The 19,801-nt window shown below is 34.0% G+C and overlaps 1 protein-coding gene and 2 long non-coding RNA genes across 5 annotated transcripts in view; 1 reads left to right on the forward strand and 2 right to left on the reverse strand.

Annotated features, from left to right (window-relative positions):
- The window catches only part of LOC105320764 (porimin), a 129,878-nt gene that overhangs the window by 42,114 nt on the left and 67,963 nt on the right, over nt 1-19,801 (reverse strand). The gene's annotated exons all lie outside the window — the stretch shown is intronic.
- Nucleotides 1-19,801, reverse strand: part of LOC136271232 (uncharacterized) — a 52,191-nt gene that overhangs the window by 29,280 nt on the left and 3,110 nt on the right. The window contains exons 2-3 of one of the 3 annotated variants that reach the window (XR_010709124.1): nt 19,639-19,736; nt 19,221-19,325 (exon numbers count right to left, since the gene is read on the reverse strand). This is a non-coding gene — a long non-coding RNA (uncharacterized lncRNA). Of the gene's footprint in view, nt 1-370; nt 423-751; nt 954-19,220; nt 19,326-19,638; nt 19,737-19,801 lie in introns of those variants that run through there. The other 2 variants (XR_010709125.1, XR_010709123.1) reach the window with 2 other exon arrangements.
- Nucleotides 3,889-5,225, forward strand: LOC136271587 (uncharacterized). The gene is made up of 3 exons (XR_010709528.1): nt 3,889-4,003; nt 4,372-4,489; nt 5,002-5,225. It is a non-coding gene; the product is annotated as an uncharacterized lncRNA (long non-coding RNA).

Consider the following 19,801-nt stretch of genomic DNA (forward strand, 5'->3'; position numbering starts at 1 on the left):
ACATCTATGCATTGAAATATGCATTAAAGTAGCATTTGAAAATTATTTAAATGTCCAAATTATAAAGTATTAAATTTATTTATCTATGAATTTCTTACATTTCTGTATATTTATTATGCAAAATAGTATTTAAAAGTATTAAAAACTATTAACTAGTATAATTATGATTTTCATAGGGTACGTTTTCTCCAGAAGAAAACGTACCCTAGAGATTGGGTACGTTTTCTCCTGGGTACGTTTTCTCCTGGGTACGTTTTCTCCTGATACCGAACCGAAAAAGTTGCAAAAACTTGTGTTCAAACCCTTTGTATATTATATATAAAATAAAATATGTTCAAACCAAAAATAGTATATGAAAATGTTTACAAACTTGCTGGTATATATCTTGATGTCACTGTAAATCTCTTTCTGAAGTCTTTCGTCTGAATTAGAATCATACAACATTAAAACTCTACATATTTTTATATAGATATATATATATTTTTATTTGTACTGCTATTATAGGGGTATTACCACAATATGTATTGAAACATAGGGGCCCTATTTGCTTGCATGTTTAACTGAATTTTCTTCAATAAAATCCGTTTGACCCCTACATTTTATGTTTATCACTGACAATATTTACAATGATCCATGATGTAAAAACGTCTACATCCACTTCAGTTTCAACATATTGCAACTAGAACTCGACTTTAAACAAAAAAAACAAACAAATTTCCTTCTTATTCGTAAATACAGGACGCGTAGTGACCATGTATTATATCTTTGAGTTTCAGAAAATACCAGTTTGGGTCTAGATCTTCGTCTGCTCATGTCTATGGTAAAGTTTCATAGGAACCCCGATCCCGATGCCTTTCTTAATAAAATTCTAACAAAAAGAATAAATACACGACGTCAGAAGTATCGAAAGAATTTATATAGCGTATTCTCATATTCAACAAGAATACTACCACTAAAATCTGTAAGATGGATCCAAGCTTACACCTTGGCATTTGTTGTAGAGTCATTCAAAAATGAGAGAGAATTCATGCACAATGTATCTCATAGACGTTGCATCGTATTTTGAAAGTGGATGGAGGGGGGGGGGGGGGGGGGCGTCATCCATAAAATCTTGACAAGGAAAAAAAAGGAACTTTCAAAAGTCATGAAAAAAGTCCGTGGGGAGGGGGGGGGGGGGAGGAGGAAGGGGGGAAGCGTAGTATTTACCGATAACTTAATTAAATTTAAATTTTCATTTCTTTATTTTCACTTTATTTTTTACATGGCCCCAAAATGAAGAAGGGATGGGGTGGGGCATAGTAATAAAATTACCTTTTTTATATGTAAATTTAAGAAAAATGTTTGCTGCGACAAAAAGTCCCCCCCCCCCCCCCCCCGATACTACCTGCCTGTACTTTCTGAATTTGTTTATAGCATTGTTCATAAATTTGCACTCAAATAACAATGAACATACTTTGTATTTATAATTCTATAAAAAGTAACAATGCAAATACTCTTAAAGTAAGCCATAATTTATATTCTGGTGGCGGTTATATATTAACTTTCCAAGAAGTGTTGTAAATTCGCTATGTCCGTGTTTGTTATATTGAGTTTTATTATAGCTTGTATGTATGGCTATATATGACAATTGTTTTGCAATATGAAGTTGTGCATTGTAAATCATGGATGATGAGAGAGAGCGATAAAGAAAAAAAAAGAATTCGTGTGATCCGCTAATATAAAGGTTACAGATCCCTTTCCCACCCTCCACAGATGGTTGCATGGCAAAAAGGGTTGGTTTTTTAGCTTCCCCCCCCCCCCCCACTAACACACAATATTCACCCCCACATTCGTGAGTCATTTTTTCATTATTTATTTTCTTAATCTTATGTTGATGTATGCTGCACTAAAAAATTCACAATTTACGCGAAATAAGCTAGACTAGTATCTAGTATATATATATATATATATATATATATATATATATATATATATATATATATATATATATATATATATATATATATATATATATATATATATATATATATATATATATACCACTGGTATACCATTGGTATGTATATATATTTATAATTATATATATTATACATGGGGGGGGGGGGCGTCCTGGAGGTAATTTACTGGGAAAAGCCAGGGATGTTCCAGATGACTGGTGGAGGTATTTTACTGGGAAAAGTCCGGGATGTTCCAGATGACTGGTGGCGGTGTTCGGATAGATGTTCCTATTTATTAATTAATAAATGTACAAAAGAAAATAAGGCTGAAACTGGTGATGCTGATGTACGTGTAGAAGCAAACTATACGTGTAGAATGTGAGTGTGTAAAACTGCATTATAAAAGCATATGCTGGGGGGGGGGGTGTCACAGAGAGAGAAAAGGGGAAAAACATGTTAAAAATCTGCTCAAACCACCTGTACCTTAAAGAAAAATTATACAATGTCATTTTAATGGTAATTTTTAATTTGACAGGGGTAAAGTGATTGGCAATTTGAAAAATTGCCATTCAGGGATATAGAGGAATACAAATTATCCCTCACCCCCCTCACTCCGGGAAATTAATTTATCCCTCGGACCCCCCCCCCCCCCCCCCCCCCGGCAAACAAATTTATCCCTCCCCTTTTGGGATTAGTGCATGGTGTATGGTGAATGTCAGCAGTAATTGTAGACTTTTTTGACGGTCTGATGAATTTAACATCAAACAATGATAAAATACATGCAATCACATTTTGAGGTTTTACTGTAAATGTTTGTTTACACACACAGCAACATATTTGTACACTGTAATTTTGTAAATCTGCATTATTCTAGATACAATGCTTATTCTCAGACAAAATTAAAGCAAGAAAAAACTTTTGATACATGATTTAATTTGATAATGAAGTAAAATGATACACTTTCTGTTTCTCAGTTTAAACCATTTTTAGACATAATGATCGATTTCGTAGACGGATGAAGAAAAATACATGTGCATTAAGAATCCATTGGTCTTGTAAATATATCGCTGCCTTTTGTGTTTAGTGTTTTTGTTGGTGTAAATCCAATTAAAATTTATGTTTGTTCAACCTGAGAGAACCATAAAAAATAACACAGAATGTACAAAGCACGTGTATATACATCATGTTTATCTTATACCCAGACCATGGCAAAGTTCTTATTTGGAATAAATACTATTCCAAAATAAAATAAATAGATAAAAAAATCGAAATAAATGTAGAAAACAGATTAAATAATTATATAGTATTTCATTGATCGCAAATTAATAGATTGTCACAATATAATTTTTGTGGGTAAAGCTAAATATTGATGTAAGACTGTTATATTCTGAACAAAAATGGTTCGAAGACAGCTTGAGGAAGTTTGCACCTTCAGTTATCCTTAAAAATAGATTAATTAAGGGTTGCTTAAAGATTGCTTTTTTTTATGTGGCCTTTAAGGACCTAGCAGCCATCTTTAATTGTTTAAGCCTCAATTAAGCCAGCTTAAAGCATCGTTGAGACTTAAAGGTGGCTTAGAGATCGTCTTTAGCCTACCTTTAAGCAGATGTAAACTATTTTAAAGGCAACTTTTAGGATGGACATATTCATCTTGTAAACTTTTTTTAAGGCAAACTTAAGGATGGTCATATTCATATGCATTTTATTATCGGTAGAGTGCTGGATTTGTAAGCACTCGGGTTCAAACCACAGCAAAGGCTTTGATTTAAAAAACTAGAAAATAACCAATAACACACTGTCCAGCTGATATAGCAGGTACGCATCATTCTTATACACACTGGTTCATTGCGGCATTGTAGCACAGGTGAATAGTTAATCATTCTGAGGTTAATTAAATTAATCAACAGCGGTTTAGAAATCGGCAGAAACATGTCATGCGACAGTTCGTTAATCTAACTTTATAAATGTACGATTACAAGTGCCCATGGACCAGTATTCCATACAAACTGTGGGTATAGTTGTGTAAACATCTCTAAGTGTATCTCAATTTTAGAGACAGAAATCAGGTTTGTTTGTTTTTTTGAAAATATTTTAGACTTTTTAAAAAAGTTATTTGAAAACACTTCTTTCAACCATCATCATCGCGTGTCTCTGATTTACAAACAGACAAATATTTTAAAAATTCCAATTTCGACATGATTTGATTGCATTCTACTGTTTTATTTCTTGGATTTGTTTGTTTAAAATTCGTTAGATTTTTAATGTAGGAATTGTAACGGCGCGTTTTCATAAAATTAAAGTATTAACTAAAAGATTTTATAGATGAGATTGTAAGATTTAAACGTATTGATTTTACTGTATTGTAGCGAGTTTAACATTCGTTTCCTGCATGTTATACTACTATTTATAATTACAGTATATTTTGCCTTTGTAGGTCACTTTCGTACTTTAGGGAGACTTTAGTACAACTTTAAATCCACCAATCATGTTGATCGTTTTACTCATGCTTCTGTCTGTCGCTCTCTGTAGGGAAGCCACAGCCTTAAAACCAGGTAAGAAATTTACTTATTTATTTTTTAAATTCCTCAAGATATGAAAAATTTACAAATTTTATTTCCTAAAGATATACGCTTTTATTTGCAAGAGTTTCTTCCTATCTGCGCTTGTGAAGCGTTACTAAGTAATTTTTTTTCTATTTCACTACAAAATTTGACCCAGTTGCATGGCTTAAGTAGTAAAGTATTTAAACCTGTATGCATGTATAAGTCATAGAAAAGTTTCATATTTGTCTTAAATCGTATCCAACTTTTAACGTCGCTACGTGAATAATCGAACTTAGACCAATTCATCTAAAGATATCACTAGTTTAATATTAACTAAGCATGCGTGTATGATTCCACCGCCTGTATTTAGAAGCCATTCATACGTAATGTTCCTAAAACATCGTCTTTTCTGATACAATATATTTTACCGAATTAAATATACAACCTGACAATGTGGTACTATTTGTAAAAAATAGATCATATCAGAAGGAGAGTATTTATTAGATTTGACCCACTTACAGAGTGCCTGGAGCCGTCCTATGAGGGACAGTACCTGAGTCTACACGTCTTCTGGTCCTACAGCCCCACCCTGGGGAGGTGCACCCAAAGGACTTTCGGCGGCCCCGCCCCTTCCGGACGGAACCATTTCGATTCCTTACTAGACTGCCAAGAAGCTTGTGAAGACTGATTCGTACCCGACATTACAAACATTACCCATAACAGAATAAAAAGATATCCTCAATAAAACTCTTTGAATTTTTAAATCATCATCCATTTTTTATATGATAATATAAAGAGGTAATATGTTATCTTTTTGTTTTTGTTGGGATGCTCAGATCTCGCGCAAAAAGACATGCGCGGATCTAAAAAAAATATATATAGAGGGGTCCGAGAGATATCCATATTTGCAAGGGGGTCCAGTCCTATTTTTGGTTATTTCGCAACATGTGTTTAAATTTATAGGGAAAAAAAAACAATTGTTGGAGGAAAAGCGTTCCGATTATTTAAAAAAAATATTACTTTTTATTTCCACAGAGTGTGTCAAAACCATGTGGTTTAACTTAGTCTACTTTTTTAGTTCATATCTTAATTCTCTACAGAAAGATCCACGACATAAAAAAAATTACCTTCTTATGGCCTCTATACATGTATGTACAGAATCAATATTTTGAATAAAATGTGTGGAAACAATTCTTACAGTTCAATCCCCCCTATCTCCTTCCCTGGCAGTCCACATACATGTACGTCGAATCTGTGTCCCCACCACTGGTTCTATGTGCCCCCAATCCCCCACAAAAAAGTTAAACACCAAGGCAGCTCACAATTCATCAAAAAATGTAGTTTGTTTAAAAACAAAAGATGCCCAGAGGCCACATTTGCTCACCTGAGCAATATTAGCCAAAACTCTGTAAAACAGTCAGGTAGCATCAAGGGGGAGGGAGGAGTTGGGGGGGGGGGGGCAAAAAGATAAAAGTTTGGAGGGCAAATAGCATTTTTATGATGAAAAAAAATACGGTGAGGCTGAGGGTTGAAAAACCTTAAAGTGGAATAACACACCTGGAAAAATTCACTCAAATAAACAATGTGCAGTTTGGGGATAAAAAATTATATATCTAAAAATTTTAATTCAGTAAGTAACAAAAGACCCTGCGGGATTCGAACTCGGGATTTACAGATCACAAGCCCGACTCTTTATCCACTCGGCTATAGTGTAAGTTACACGTGGCTGTCGATAAAATCCTTTTGATAAAACGAAATTAAATGTCGTTTCAATCAGAGGTCAGCCATTTTGTGATGTGTTATTCAACCGTTAGAGGATTTGCAAAAAAAGGTTCCTCTTGAAAAGAAATACATTGTAGGTCTACAATATCAAAGATAGCAGATTGGTATCCATTATTCTGACTGCAGGTTTATAAAGTTGAACTAGTAATAACAATGGGGTGAAATACAACAGCTGATAACCTAGCTGCAATAATGTAGCCCTCTCCGATTTTTTATATCTGATGTTTACTGGAGAGGGCTACAATTCCACAGGATCTCCGTAATGGTGCAAAATTAATTTTTTAATGCGGCTGACTTCGGTCTAAAAAGATCGATTTTATATTTGACTTCCTTTAGATAAAATGATTTTTTAATTCAGGTTGAACAAATTAACCGTATATAAACCAAAACCAGATAAAACACATCAGCATGTTTACCAGTCGTCTTTTTCAGCAGCCATGACAGTTCTCGCGTGATTTTAAGGGATGTACGCTTGGAGTTTTGATGGGCTTGTTAACGTGAATGTCAGTGTAAATCATCGATCTAATCTCGTTATATCACTAAAACATCATTTAAGGAAATGATATATAATGGAAAATTCATATTTACCGCGTTAATTAGGTTTAAAATAGGGGAATTCCTATATTCAGTTCAAGATCCGCTCCTGAATTCTCATTGGCTGTCCCAAAATAAAACCGGTCAAGGTCAGTAAACATGGCGGACAAATTCAACTTTCGTTGTTGACATACACGAAAAATAACCGATATATAGACTATACTTGATATTTTTGGATTAATTTATGCCATAGATATCTACAATGTTTGAGTTCAGGTAAGAAATGCAAATGTTTTTGTCATTTATGTACGATTTGAGACGAAATCGTTGCGGGAGTGAATCACTCCCGCACTTGCACCATTACGGAAATCCTATGGAGTTGTAGCCCTCTCCCAAAAAAAAAAAATCGGGAGAGGGCTACATTATTGCAGCTATGATAACCCTGTATCATATAACTGCATTCGGAACACTCTCTGCCATTTCTCATAGTATTACTCAAAACTCTCTAGTCAGCAACAACAGTGGCGATCAAGATGATTCGAATGGCCGGAACTGGGAAATATAGACAGGAAATGAAACATAACAGCAGACCAATGATAAGCAGTCGTCAGGGACTGAAATATAACAGCAGACTAACGATTGAGTGTCGGCAGGGAGTGAAACATAACGGCACAGTCTGTAAGGGAGTGAAACATAACGGCAGCCTAATCATTAAAAGTCGTCAGGGAGTAAGACATAACAGCAGACTTAGCATTACAGTCATTCATTCATATATCTTTTACAATTTAATGCTATGCTATGGTATGCGATTTTAGTGACATGCTATGAGATTTTAAATTAATGCTATGAGATTTGTATGCTATGCTATGAGAAATTGAAATGAAGGGCTTAATGCTGTGGTATGCTATGAGAAATAAACAAAAACGCCTCCATACACAGAAGAGTTCCGCACATATGGAAGTAAAATGATAAAAAGCGAAAGTTAATCATTTATCCGCAATGTGAGCATTTATTACTTCAAATAAAAACATTTAAAACCGAGTTAAAATCATGTTGTATGCTATGCTATGACGAATGAGATTATATGCTATGGTATGAGATTCCAATGCTATGCTATGAGATTCCAATGCTATGCTATGAGATTTCAATGCTATGCTATGCTATGGTGTATGTTGTCAAAGATATGCTTCAACTGACTGTACCAGTCGTCAGAGAGTGAAACATAACATCATACTAACCATTTACAGTTGTCAGGGAGTGATACATAACGGAAAGGAAACATAACGGCAGACTAACCATCAACAGTCGTCAGGGAGTGAAACATTATACAGTTGTTGACTGGGGTCGAGGGCAACAGTTGATCTGTCGGACCGGCTCGCAAACTGTTGCCCAAGGCCGAAGGCCGCGGGCAACAGTTTGCGAGCCGGTCCGACAGATCAACTGTTGCCCGAGACACAGTCAACAACTGTTTTGTTATACCCCTTCTAATCAATAACACGTTTTCCCGGAATGTGACGTCACCGGTCAACAGTCTTTTTTAACAGTCGATTTTAACAGTTCTATCTAACAGTTCCAGTCCAACAGTCAAAATGCTGGACTTTTTTTCGTATAGAGTTATATAGTAACTGTTTTACAGGGGTATAACAAAACAGCATACTAACCATCAACAGTCGTCAGGGAGTGAAACATAACAGCAGAGTGAATTAACAGTCGTCAGGATGTGAAACAAAACGACAATAAGGGCATACTATTCATTTCCAGTCATCAGGGAGTGAAACATAACAGCACACTAACCATTAAAGTCATCATGGAGTGAAACATAACGGCAGACTAACCATTAACAGTCGTGAGGGAATGAAACATAACGGCAGACAAACATTACCAGTCGTCAGGGAGTGAAATTTAACGACAGACTAACTATAAACAGTCGTCAGGGAGTGAAACATAACTCACAAACATTAACAGTCATCGGGGAGTGAAACATAACAGCACACTAGCCATTAAAATTCGTCAGGGAATGAAACATAACGGCAGACTGACCATTAACAGTCATCAGGGAGTGAAACAAAAAGACAGACTAACCATTACCAGTCATCAGGGAGTGAAACATAATGGCACACTAACCATTAAAAGTCGTCAGGGAGTGAAACATAACAGCATACAAACCACCACCAGTCGTCAGGGAGTGAAACATAACAGCATACTAACCATAAACAGTCATCAGGGAGTGAAACATAACGGCAGACTAACATTAACAGTAGTCAGGGAGTGAAACTTAACAGCACACTAACCATTACCAGTCATCAGGGAGTGAAACATAACGGCAGACCTAAACATTAACAGTCATCAGGGAATGAAACATAATGGCACACTTACCATTAACAGTAGTCAGGGAGTGAAACATAACAGCATACAAACCACCACCAGTCGTCAGGGAGTGAAACATAACAGCATACTATTCATTAACAGTCGTCAGGGAGTGAAACATAACGGCAGCCTAAACATTAACAGTGGTCAGGGAATGAATTTCGACTGCAGACTCACAGTATCACATTCCAGTCATGACTGGTCAATATAGCATGTGACAAGGATATGCAATATCACATTTTTGATTTTTTATCCATTACTTCCACAGGGGCCAAGCCCGTTTTAACATTAATTTCAATGTAACCATATATATGCCATTGGTTACATTGAAATTAATGTTAAAACGGGCTTGGCCCCTGTGATTACTTCGGTAGAATGAAAATGTCCATAATCTTAACCAAATGAATAAAACAAGAAGAAATTAAATGTATTTATAACGAACTCTTTTAATGAGGTTAAGTGTACATTTATAAACATACAACGACAAATTCAGGCGCACATCAAACTAAACTCTGCACCCAATGATATCTGACATACACTGAAATTGAACAAAAAAACCCTCAAAACATAGAAAAATATGTGAATGCATGGTTTGCTTGGATCCCTATGAACCATGCTATACAATGGATCCACTTTCATAATTTCTCGAAGAAGAAAATTCTTACAAAATATTAAATTTCTTTTACAAAGTTAATATGTCAATGAGGGTCTTAAAATAAAGATTTTTATGATAAAAGTAAGTTTTCAATTTTTTTCAACTTGAAAAAAAAAATAAACATATGGAAGGAAAATTTTGTTATTTTAACATACAAAGCAATTCTAATATACATAATTATAGAGAACAATAAAGATAATAGTCTTCATAAATCTATTATTAAAAGTTAACACATTTACATGTAGTCAAGCAAAGAATATATTTCTAAAGAAAACCACTAAACATCTGTAACAAATTAAAGAAAACAGCAAATTCAACAGACGCTCATATCTAATTAAACTTAAACTGGAAAATTATTTTGAATGAAATATTTCTACTACCTTGGATGAAACAAAAGCTCACTCATAGATTTCTATGATTTCAACAAGGTTGGCTTGGTTACTTAATATGCTAATATTCTCCCCAAGGGCATATAATTTTGAGGATGTGCAGTAAAAGCTTAGATGTGATGGGTGGTACCCTTTGTAAGTTATATACAGTAAAACTCGTTTATAGCAACGTCCTAGGGACCAATGGATTCACTTTGTTATATCCATAATTTGTTATATTCATATAACAAATTCGTAATAATAACTATAGCAAATTCACTATATACAAATGTACATATTTTCTTTCACTAAACTATAATATTTTCTAATTGAGACTTAGAATAAAAATATATTATTTTGATACCTTTAATAATCAGATTGCGAGTCGAAAAATTTATATGAAAATAAATTCATTTAAACTATTATGTTAAATGGTAGTGCAAGCCGTTTTAAATTGTAATGAAAATCACTAAACATTGTTAAATTTCACCTCCACGGGACTCATAATCAGTTCACTATATCTGTAAATTTGTTATATCTGAATTCGTTATAACAGTAAAATTTTGCAAAAATTTAATAAAAATGTTTTACTGGGGACTCAAAAAACTTCGCTGTCTCCGAGATTTCGCTATATCGGTGTTCGTACTAAACGAGTTTTACGGTACATCTACATGTAACTATATATATCACCATGGATACATGAGATCAATGATTAAACCCTCTCCCCAGCTAACACTATATGAATCTTTTACTTCAGGTATAGCCCACCTACTGAATGCCATCAGTCTACACACCAACCCCTCGGCCTGTCAGCTTCAGACTACACACTAAACTCGCCATCGTCTCGGCCTTAAAAAGTATAAATGAATAAAACAAGCTAATGTAAATGTTAGATGATAATATCACATCATATTTTTATATTTATCTATGAGGCATTAATGAACCCTAAATGGAGTCAAAGCCTTCACTTTTTACTTTAATGTAATATACCATATATTCGTTAATTTTTGCCATGATCTAATTTTTCACTTTCTTCACTTTTAAATCACAAATTATTGAATACACAGAAATTATATTCTGTATTAATTTCTTTAAGAATTATTTAAATTGCATAAAATTTCGCGACATTTTTGTGACACACGAAAAAAAACCCGGATATACGATATAGGCTCTCTTGCTCTCGAGAGTCTATATCCCCCTTTATTATATGCAATACTTCAATAAAATGAAACATCGTCAAATTATTACTGTACACAACACAGCTCTTCAGACTACACACTACCACACGTGTACATGATGTAGCCTGGATATTAACCCTTTTGTACTAAGCCCACTGTTAGACAAGTTGTGATTGTTTTTTCTGAGTGATTGGCCTTCAGTAGTGTATCGAGTACAGTTTTTAGTACATAACAGTTACTATTCACAGAACAGAATTTGAAATTTTGAAATTTAGAGTTTAATAAAAAATGAACAGTTATATTTCACAAATGTTTCTACATGAACAAATCTGATTATGAATCCAAATATTTCTATATCCCAACAAATACAAAATGCGAATGAGCACTTCAACATGAGAGTAAATCAAAGAAAGATAAATAAAAACAAAAACATCATAGCACTTAATACAATTACATGTAAATGAATTACATTCTTCAAATTCTTTGAAATGAAGCAAAAATGATTATACATGCATGTAGTGACAAAGCCACTTGTAAGCAAAAAACACAAAGAAAAGCATGTAATGCATGTACGAACGCATACTACCCCCAGTAGCATAGCTAGATAATACACAAAAAAGGCATATCTTTGTCATAAACAAATAGAGTGGCATTGCTATCGAGTAATAAAGCAAACATGAATATATTTAGCAACAATAATTTATATCTTTTTCTCTTTGAGTTGTTTAAGCTCAATAACATTGTGTGGAGTAAACAAGAGCATGTAGATTTCTTATGAAGGAAGTAAAATACTTATTTCACACAGGGGTTGAATGGAATGCTTGATTTATCACCAGCGGAAACCAACAAATAATCATGCAAAATCAAAACTAGGTTCTTTGCCCAGTTAACTATCCAGTTGTCTGTAGGATATTCTACACCATGTTTGTTAGATTTTTAACAATATTTTAATTACTATTACAAAAACTTGTACATGTAATGAATTACAGGTAAAAAGTTACAGGTAATGAGTTACAGGCAAAAACTACAGATATTGTACATTGTATCCCTCTTTATATCATGAGCCAGTAACCTTTCAATATTAGTCAGATCAACTTTTATATACCATTCAGATCAACCAATCAGATAAGCTGTTGCTTCAACATATGTTAAGATCAACCAATCGTATCAACTAATGCATTTATATAGGTTACATGCAAGTTCAAGCAATCTTTTCAGTTATTTTAAATCAGCTAATTTATCTTCTATATCAAAAGAATCCATCAAATATATTGCTTTTTTGGTGTATGTGTCTACATATCAGATCAACCAATGAAAAACCATGATACAAATTCAAATGTCAGATCAAAAACACCAATCGATCTTCTCCAAGTAAACAATTACTTTCTTTGCCATTGTGCGGCCCTAGTTTTTGCTTATAATTTGTTTTTGTGGAAAATGGTAAAAAAAAAAAGAGCTAACTATGCCAATATAGTTAAAAGCCAATATAATTACTTCTGATTGACGCTTTCACCTCCTACTCCTAAAAAAGTTCATATCCTTAAAAAAAAGCGCACACATAAAAATTAGAGGCAAAAAAAAAGAAAACACTCGACGTTAATTGGTTCAACTTAACACGTTCAAAACTCTTCCAATTACCAGCATCCTTTCTAGAAGATCAGACCATTATTTCTATTGAGCAAAATGATCAACAAAAATAGACTTTCAAAAACATGGAAACTGGCACTTGACATGTAAAAACTTCAAACAATTTTGGCTTCATTGTGTTTATTTCAAAATTTAGTTTAAAAAATATCCAATCACCAAGTCTTTCTCTTTTTTTTTTTACAAAACTGTGAAAAATATACCAAACAACTTGAAATTTGACAAAAAAAAGTTTAAACACATGATGCTAATGTAATCACCCCTGGAGATTAAGGAGCGAAAATTAAAAAAAAGAATGAAATTTGATTTGTGGAGCATCAGAGAGTGCGGTAGTTCCTGTCTCGTCGAGCCCGGTAGAATTTGAGGCCAAAGTAGATAATCACTATGAGTCCGCCCATCAGGATCATGCCACCGATGAACGAGGCCGCGTCAAAATGCTGGCCGGTCTTACTGCTGGGGGCCGGTTTAGGAGTGGCCTCTGTAACAGAAACCAAACGAACTGTCAGCTCATCTCCTCACCAAGTACCACTGGATTTCAAGATTGCACCAAGTTTTATGGTTTGAACAGAAAGCTTAGATGAGCGAGACTGGAGTAGAGTTTTAAATCTCTGTGATTTGCATCCCCCTTCCCTTACAACCTTAGATGACCTTAATAGTTCATATAACATTTTGGAATAAATTTTCCTCTTCTTGTCACAAATGAGATAATTTTATTCCTCTGCACTGAAAATTGCTGAATCATGCTGGAACAGTTTTATTATACTTTAATGTTAAATACTGAAATCTAATTGGTTTAGACGCAGTTGATATACTTGGCAACAGGTAACTCACCATAGAATTCACGTCATTTCTAAATAAAAGCAGTGAAATTTTCTCTCATATTAAGACATTCAGTATAATAAAATAAATATGCCTGTTTGGGAGGATAACAGTTGAAAATGACACCCCTTGAAAACCTGTTCTCAGGGTGTCAATTTCAACTGCTACCTTCCCAAACAGGCACTATTTATATAATTTTGCCCTCCTTGAAACAGTTAATATTATATTTCCATGAAATAGTTACCTTGCCCTCTCGAAACTGTTATGTCACTGTACCATGCAATTATTCTGCATATCAATTACATCCGATTCCAAATTAAGCTAAGCAAACGTAAACAGTTACTCAAAAATCAAAATATCAGGATAGGGTCTGCCATTTAGAGGAACTTATAAATAAATTGTCTCATTTGTAAAATTTTTTAATTTTATTAAAAGCATCAATCCAAATTTTACAAAGCATTTTACCCTGATTTGACTGAAAGATATGAAGATGAGTTATTGAAATACACTTTTTATTTTACTTAATGAGGTAAATATGTTCGTAATTTGAATTTGTGATTTTTTAAAAATGATATATGACATAACAGTACATGACATGCCTTCTCAGGCGACAATACCAGAGTATCTGTCCCTTGGTGACAAAAAGCCCTAGAGATTTTGTTTGTTTGGTTGTTTAATTCGCATAAAAATAATACTCTCTTTATTTTTAACAAGTTATTACTTGATTACAAATGGTGATAATATTTAGAGCTGCATAAAAAGGAATCATGATGCTCATGTACTATCTATAAACAATAGAGCACTGGTGTACAAAACTAGTACAAATTGGTATATATATTTTTAAGTACATCTGTAAGCTCAAACAGAGTGGTATAAGAGCAGTAGAATGGTATTGGCAATAAACACAGATATAATTACAGGTATAAGTGATACCCTGGTTAATCCAGTGAACAAACACATCTACTTACAGTCCATCACATGGTCCCCGGTGTAGCACATATACACATAGACATGCAGACATTAAGTGTCTAGGGTATACTACACTCAGGTCTGTCTGCCTATGTGTGTAACAGTTATCAGAGTGACAACAACATATTTACTGAAGTGTTCGGTTGCTCTCTGCCTTTGGCATCAGGCGATAGACACTCCAGGGTTTCCCTGTCACCTCCGGGCAAATACTCTGGTATGTCGCCCTCAAAGCGATGTAAAATTATGTATAATATCTAAGATTTTAAAGCTGTTCCCTCATCAGAACACAAACAAAATTAATTCTTCTTCACACAAACTCTTTGATATCATGATATTAGTAATTCCATAGTTTTCGTCACTGAAAATCCAAGGAGAGCTCAATTTAAATTTTCAACTCAGGTAAGCTCATTGGAGCCATCAACTCATGTAGGCTAACTACACTACAGCTTTCAGCTCAAGTAGACTCACAACAGCCTTCAACTCAAGTAGACTCATAACAGCCTTCAACTCAAGAAGACTCACTACAGCCTTCAACTCAAGTAGACTCAATACAGCTTTTAACTCAAGAAGACTCACTACAGCCTTTAACTCAGTTAAACTCATCACAGCCTTCAACTCAAGTAGACTCATAACAGCTTTCACCCACGAAGACTCACTACAGCTTTCATTTCCCTATGATCCTGATGGATTAAATTTGTTTAACCTACTTGTAGTTGTGGCTGGAGCAATAGTGGTAATGACTGGTACAGCGGTTGTGTTTGTTGCCGCAGGTGTCGTGGGAGCTGGAGTTGTCGTGTCTATGGGTACAGTTGCGTGTTTATGGCTGCAGGTGTTGTCTTTGCGGCTGTAGTCGTTGTTGGGGCAGCAGTTGTAGTTGTGCCTACAATGTCATTTGCACAAAATAAATACTTGTAATTAAGGTAGCTCACTACATCGAGACTTACTCTTTTTTAGACACTACGTCACAAGATGGCGTTTCATTGTATTCTTAAATTGGTAAACCTTAGATCACAAGTTCAACACTTCCTGAGACTTGTATTCATATTTACCAAAATTACCAGGTCAATTTTTAAAATTCATAATTTATCAACTAAAGTTGCCTAATTTATGGCCTATTATGCTTTTTATGCATCTTATGCTATACATCATAACCAAGTAATTTTATGTTATGCTCTTCAGCCACTTTGATTTTATCTATCTATTAATCATTATAATACTTAAAAGTAGTAATACTTGCCATTCTTAGGAATTCCTAAAAAACAAGTAAATAAAAACATTTAATATCCTTGTTTCATTAAGTCATTAAACATGTGTAAACGTTTAAGGTGATGTGAGGAAAGAAATAGTTCAACATTAAATTGTCAGGGTCACTGTTAACCAACTTTTATTCGCGCTTAAGTAAAGTATTAAATGTACAGGACTTTTTTAGCTTTTAAATTAAAATCCACAAAAAAATAACAACATAAATATTTTGGATAAAAAAAATTGAATACTTTTCTTGTATCTTTCTACAGAGTTCTTCTTTTAAAAAAGATTGATAAAGTCTACAAATGGCCATGACCACCCCGCCCCCTTAAGGTTGTATGGGACATCTGTTGATATTAATATGGATTAAAGTACATTATAATTAGATAACTTTCACGAGTTTTGAATTTTCAAATTTTACAATATTTAACTAAAAAAATAGCTTTTGAAAAATACTTGGAGACGTAAAATTGAAAAACACCAGCAGTAGGGTTCAAACTCATGACTTACAGATTCATAGTAAACCCCTTGACCGATGGCGCTACACTGTTATGCGACAATATCGGGAAAATAACTAATTATATAACCTTACTTCATTTTATTGTTTATTTCGATAAACAATACGTCACAATATGGAGGTGTCCCATACCACATTTACATATTCAGACCATAAGACTCACTGGCTGAGTAATTAGTTTGTGTTGTCATGGTACAGTTGACAAAGACACAGGATAACCCGAACCCCTGGTCTCCACAGCAGTATGTCTGGGTCAAGTTCTCACAGCTTGCATCTGAAAACCAAACAGCATTTCAAATTATATGTATTATACACATGTATACACTTATCCAATGGCTGAGAGTGGGATAGCTCTTTTATCTAACGCAAGACAGGGACTATTCTACAAGCAATAACTCATTTCATAGAACTTGGACCTACAGCTCTCAATCGCTGATGTCATCATTGTGGAACTCTTGGTATCAGAGTCAACCAATCAAATTACAGGACAGAAGAATTAGCATCACAATTTGAGAGATAATTTTAAAATAATTTATTGTTACTGAGTCTTCGAATCTTTAACTTGTATAACTTTTCAATATATTTTCGAACTCATACATAAACATTGCACATAGCCAGACGTGGTTATGGGGGATGTGTAATGGACAAAGATTCAATGATGAGCTTGTTTTTTATTACCTTCACCCTTGGTTTCAGGTCACTGTACACCACAGGCAGTCAATGGGTAATAGGTAATAGAAAATGTTATATTCAGGACAACCGATGTCAAATGTACGGACTTAAGTGTAACCTTAAGTGTAATGCTCTGCAGAGCCCTTAATAATCTGTTTACCTGGTACTGTCCTTCAAACTGACTGAAAACTAAAAATTATATGTATTATTTCTCAGGCACCACAATATTGGGTCAAATGATGAAGCATTTATTAATATTATTGCCATGCTGAAAAGGGAAATAACTCCATTTTGAGTAAGAAATGAGAATTGAATTATTTCCCTTTGCAAAAAATGCGTTTGAGATGAGTCAAATACCTGCCTGTCTGATTATATTTTGAATTGTGTGGCCTGAGAATTCATTTTTTGGCCTTATGTTCAGGTAGGGTTATTCATTAAGTCAAGGTATTGCGTGAATCACTTACCTGGAGCTTGACCTACAATAGAAAAAGGATCATTATAATACCAGGTAAACAACGTTGACTGTTTCAAGTTACTTGTATGTTATACGAGTATAACATAGGTAGAACTAAAATTTAGAAATAAAATTTATTACCGATAATTATATTTCTACAGTTGAATTAACGATATAAGACCCATATTTTCATTATTATTGTTGATTTTGCAAAAGAGGCTGTTATTTTGTTTTAAGCTGCGCTGTGTTGTATTTCAAAATGTTTTTAAAAATGTTAAAAAAATTTAAAAATAAGTTGTTCATTTTGCATTAACGTCTTTTTTATTCTTTCAGTCGCTCATATCAAATAATTAATGGCATTGCAACCGCAGTTAAATTATACAAATCTATATGATACAATCGTCGTTCATATTTTTGTTACTAGCAATCACATAGATACTAGTTACCTGTAATCATATAAATATTAGTTACCTGTGATCATATAAATTCTAGTTACCTGCAATCACACACGGTTCCGTTGAAGAAACAGTTGTCAAGGTCAAACGTTTTTTACATTATTAGAAATCGCCATAAATGACGTCATCGCAATCAAGATGGTCATTACAAGAAAAGCGGCGTGGATGTTTAACTAAAACAAAGAACACATTATTACAGAAATATGATAATTAGTCAGCCATATTTTGATTTCTGTGACGTGTTTGGTCCTATACTGCATTGTGGGTAACATATCTGTTTTACATACATTGTACATGAAGAATTTTGTGTAACAAATATATTGGTCAAATTAATAAAGCATAAATACATGATCATTTTACCAGTTTATATAAATCCCACATTCACGCCCAAAAATCCGTTGCAGTCATGTTTCATCATTGGGGTTTCTCAGACTACATGTTTTCAGGTACAGGACATTACGAAAGTGAAGTGAATTACTTTGAATGGAACACCATATGCATTGTGGACACAAATATCACACAGTTGGATGTACTAATTGAATAAAATCAACATTTTGATGAAATGCATAAATTTAACACCTTTAGAATTAATTGCGATAAGTGAAGGTAAATAATTCATTAATTAGAAGACGTTTAAATGATATCACAGACATTCAACCTTACCAGCCACTTCATTACATCTCTATAGACTGATAATATCAGTCCCAGGAACCCAAATATTGCGAACTGAAAAATTGTCAAACATTTTGTTAGCATTGAATGTTTCTCAAAAGAAGAGGTCGTCAGATTTTATTTATCACTTTATTAGCAATTTACAATTCAAAACAAAATGAATGCGTCTTAATTTACAATACAAATTGACATAATGCTTAAACTGACAATCTTTTTTCTTTCAAAAACAGACATTTAGAAGACTTTATTCGCCGGTTTTCTTCTTGTATTAGACAAATCAACAGATATTTTATTTTAAAAATTACATTACAAATTGTAATTATATGATATAGCATTTTTATAGGTAATATTGCATAAATCATGCATCCAAAACTAGATTAAACACTTGCATATTTTTTTTAATACATACTTCGCCTCAGACTTAATTTTGGTATTGTGAGAAGTACAATTCCATTCTCTACGCAGGATAGACAACTTTTACTGGTTCATAAGCAGCAACAAAATGCAAAGGCAGCTATTTGAATATTTAAACGATAAAGATTAAGCTGAAGAAAAGGAGTATGGGAGATCCCTATGGAACGCAGAGTAAGGCCTTTTTTATTAACTAGTACATTCTGCAGGAAAGCATTTTATAACATTAATTTATATAAACAAATCCAGATTTTGCAAAAGCTAGATAATGAGACATTGTGTTTTTATGACGGAATACCGGAGAAATATCTAATATCTGACTGAATGTGTGATAAAGCACCCCCCCCCCCCAAAAAAAAAAGAACTACAGGAAAAATATACAAGAAGAAATACGATACTGTAGAATCTTTACCGACCATCACTGTAGGGAACACGAACACGTGACTGTACGCCCCCGTCTCCGGAAACACCGGCTCCGACAGTCCGGAACTGGCAAGGACGCCGATGATCAGATCTATAGAAGAGAAAACCAAGGACGGTCTGTCACCGTTATATTGCTAAACGTCAGAAATTCAAGAG

The sequence above is a fragment of the Magallana gigas genome, chromosome 9 (genome assembly GCF_963853765.1).
Source record: "Magallana gigas chromosome 9, xbMagGiga1.1, whole genome shotgun sequence".
Classification (NCBI taxonomy): Eukaryota; Metazoa; Mollusca; class Bivalvia; order Ostreida; family Ostreidae; genus Magallana; species Magallana gigas.